Source organism: Fomitiporia mediterranea (assembly GCF_000271605.1).
Source record: "Fomitiporia mediterranea MF3/22 unplaced genomic scaffold FOMMEscaffold_2, whole genome shotgun sequence".
Lineage (NCBI taxonomy): Eukaryota > Fungi > Basidiomycota > Agaricomycetes > Hymenochaetales > Hymenochaetaceae > Fomitiporia > Fomitiporia mediterranea.
In genome coordinates, this window is record NW_006760387.1 from 481,998 (window position 1) to 486,447 (window position 4,450).

The following is a 4,450-nucleotide window of genomic DNA, read 5'->3' on the forward strand; positions in this document are numbered from 1 at the left end:
GTAGGACAATCTTTAACTAAATGCATAGTCTGTTTACAGATAAAACATTGTCCTTTAGCTCTCATATTGTCTAGTTCAGCTTGTGAATACCTTTTTACACCTGTAGAATAAGTTTTCTTACTGTTCTCTTGCTTATTCTGCCTAGTATCTTTGTACTTCGGTTTGTAGTCCTTAGATTAGTCTTTCTCTTTAGGACTTACACTGTTAGACTGTATACACTGCCTGTTACAATTATTACAATTATAATCATAATTCCTGTCCTTTGGTCGATTCTTATTGTCATTCCTATAGTTCCTCTGGTTGTTCTTCTTCCATCTATCTTTTCAATGGTCTTCTTTGTTACTCTGAGGATAGAATCGATCTCTAGTATCTGTATGCTATTTAATTCCAACAGCTTCATTTGCTTTTTCAATGTTCTCAAGCCTGTCTTTGAATTCTTCATACAAAACTGTGTCTGGATTCAAACAATCCAACTGTAATTGCTTTTGATACTTAGGATGAAGTCCATCCCATGCTCTCCTGGTTAAATCTCTATCAGAAATATTGCCTAGATTGATTGCTTTTATTTCTAGATTGTACAAATATTCCTGTATGACTCTGTGTCCTTGTTTCATTGTATTAAACTCTTTCCTAAGCATTTCTGCAAAGTTAGATGGGAAACAAAAGTCCATTAGACCTTTAAAGAATTGTGATAAGGTCCATTGAGATTCGTTCATGCCTATTTTCTGTAGATAGAAGTTCATAGCTTGTCCTTTAATGAAATTAGGTAGTACTCCTACTTGTTCTTTAGGGAAATAATGTAAACCTGATTGCTTCATGTACTGATTAACTTCCATAACAAACTTGGTGTATCTTTGAAGGTTAGGTTCACCTGAATAAACTGTAGGAACAATAGGTTTTGCACTCTACATCTGTATCTTCAATTTCAGAAGTTCCTTGTTCTATTTCCTCTTAGCAAGCTTTTTACACTTCTTAGTACCTTTAGAGTCACTTGAATCAATGTCTGTAGGTTTGAATAATGTATTGCTATCATTGCTATTGTCAGAACTTGAGTATCTGCTTGAATCCAAAGAATCCAAAGAGCTATTGCCTGGATCTGAGTTAGGATCCTGCCTTTTTACAATTTCTGCTCTCTGTATCACACAATTCACATAACTCTTTCTTGCAAGGTTGTCTGAGAGTCTCACTGATGCAAATCTATTTGTCTACAGTGTATTCGAGCTTTGTGGCTCAGCAGTATCTTGTGTGGTTCTTTTTTTGTGGCCTTTGCTATTCCTATCTGTACTACACTTGATAGAGGGTATAGAACTGTAGTGGAAATTCTTTTCCTTGCTCTCTTTGCCTTTCACAGTTTCTGATTCGTCTTTACTGTCATCAGAGGCATCTGGAACCATAAGTTTCATGTCTGGGTTCAGTCTGTTCATTTTAATATTGTGTTTCACACTGGGTGTATGTGTCAATCCTTGAACATTAGTATGATGGTACATATATGCAGGTATTTTATTCTACAATGTGTCTCCTTGCCCTGCTAGGGTGTTGTATCTGTAGTATGTGTCCTTACTTTGATTTTCTATCTTGGGGCAATACGTTTCTTGCTTGAAACAAACTGGTAATTCCTGAGGAGTTCTGAGAGCCTTACTATAGCCTTCATTTCTGAAATTCCATTGTCCTGATTCTGCATTTCGTCTGTGCTCTATCTCCTAAAAATACATTCTTTGTACATTAGAATCTGCTTTGCTAGAACTGTCTAGTTCTACCTGACTGTAATTATGAATGTCTGGAGCTTTTCCTTTATTCACTCTTACACTTTTCTTATTACTAGGTACAGGTTTACCTGGATCTTTCTTCCAAGGACGTGTGCTTTCAAACAGTAGAGCATCTTCCAATTGTTTGGGCATTCCCTTAGTAGCTTCTGAGTGTTGACAACATACTTTCTAATACATCCATTTAGCTAACTTGTCTCCAGTTAGTTTGGATGGATTGATTGTGTCCAAATTGATGTTTCTTTCATGTTCCTAATGCATACCATTGTACTTATGAGTTCTCTTGTTCAATTCCTCAATATCAATTCCTTGATTGAATGGACTGGCTAGCCTACTCATAGCTTTCAGTGTCTCTAGCCTAGGGACATTTCTGAATGTCTTTCTAGCCTTCTGGAACGTTTCCTACTGTAAGGAAAGTGTTGTTCCTTTACTGATACCCTTGTTCTTACTGACAGAATCCTCAATGCCAGTTTCCTGAGTGTTTACACTCTCTGTACTACTATTATCTACTTCTGTGAGCCTAGTAAGGTAAGCACTCACTAGTGTCTGCTCTACAGTGTGCATTAGTCTAACAATATGTGCTAGTACAGGTACATGCCTTTGTTCTATGTTACTTGTATGTAATAGTTCATCAGGGTGCCTCTAGCCTAGTGTAGACAAGGACTTATCACCTGGCAAAGGGTCATCAGATTGCCTCCAGCCTACAACAGACAAGGACTTATTCTCTAGCATGTTAATAGCAACTTCTGGACTTGGGGGCCCTTCTGGGATTGTCTGCTGAGGCTTGGTAGCCACATCATGTTCAGTACTCAACAGATAATCTTGTTGTCCATTGTCTGCATACTCTGTTAATTTGAAATCTGTAGTGTGCACTGTTTCGAATCTCTCTACATTCAGGGAAAGCTACTCTTCAGCACTTCTGAATGATGCTTGCCTCTTGCAATATTGACAAGGAGGTCTCTCTGCATTGAGGGGAACAATTTGTTTACATCCCTCAAGCATTCTGAGTATCCTAGTAGCTATAGTGAGAGTATATGTGTCTCTAATTTAGATTTGCAAACTACTCACTGATTTCTTTGAATTCGAAGGAGTACTAGGCAATGTGAGGAATGTATTAGGGTGATCAAGCCCTCAGTTCTGGTCGTCAAAGCCTAGCAGGTTTATGGAAAGGTGGGTTCAGTCAAAAATGTGTAAGAATAGGTATACTAGCCTTACACAAAGATTCTCTCTTTACCAGCACACTCAACTACTGACTAGGATAACCTAGTAATTGAGCACTGAGAAGGAGAAAGAATCCCCTAACCCTTAGCTCGAAAACCCTTTATATATGTATATACACATGTAGTAGGATACAGGGTAGTCTAGTGAACAAAAAGGAAAACACCCACAAGCACCTACAACACATGTTGTGCAAATGCACAGGTAGTACAATCGTTACAGGGGACCCAGGCTACAACTATCCTACACAACAGAAATACAGAACACAAGCACTAGAACATAGTCAGAACTTGTAAAACAGGCAGAGAGAGAGAGTGAGACAAGAGTAGAGTATATAGAGTGAGTCTAAGAGTACAGGACTACCTAGAGTAGACAAGATCAAGACTATAGGACTAGTCTGATCTTGTACACCTATATATACTAAACTACACAAGAGTACTCAGGGAGTATGAGCCACTTAGGAATGATAAGCTACAAAGAATGAAAGAAAGGAATGTCAAAGATAAAGGTATAAAGAATGAAGGGATGGACAAAGGGTAAGAGACTATAGAATGAACAAAGAATGAAGGGGTGGTCAAAGGAATGGAATGATAAAGTAAGAAAGGATAGTAGTAAGAGTTAGTACACATATAGTTTATAAACAGTACTCTTAAGGGACAGAAGTCCTGAGTTCTGGTACAGAAGGGTGTAGAACCCTTAGAACTGAAGGTACAAGAGTAGAGAACTATAACATTACCCCCCCTCTAAAACCAATTGTCCTGATTAGTGAACATTAGACTTAGTCAGTAGCTCAGGTATAGGTTAGAACAGTAGAGTTTGGAAATCTGTAAGGTAGAGTTGACACAGAGCACCTGGATAAAGTTAATAGAAGTCTCAGATTGTCTTAATAGTATGGGTAAGATTCTCAGCAGGTTCCTAAGTGTGTTCTTCAACTAGGTATCCCTTCTAGTAGATAAGGAACTTAAGCTTTTTGTACACTAGCTTAGTATCTACTATGTACTCTACTTTGTATTCCAGTTTGAAACTAATAAGTTCTGGTAGAGGTAGTAGGGGTCTTTGTTGTAAAGGAAAACCTAGATTGTAGTACTAAGACAGTAGAACCTTGTTGAACACTGAGTGTATACACTTCTATGTTACTAGAAGTTAGAGTTTGTAGGTAGAGGTACTAACCTTCTTTTTAATAACAAAGGGTCTAAAGTGCTTGTTGTCTAACTTCTTTATTAAGTGATCCATAGTCAGGTTAGTAGCTTCTAACATAACTTTGTCACTAGGCTGGTAATCCTTAGTCACAGACCTCTTCCAATTATAGTTCTGCTTTATAACTTGTACTACCTTTTCTAAAAGAGCTTGTGTGTCCTCCCTAGTTCTGTACATCTGTTCTACAAAATCTGTTACAGATTCAGAACTACTATTCTAGTTTAGAACTGTCCCCTAGTACAAATGTCTCTCATAATTGAGGAAGAACAGGG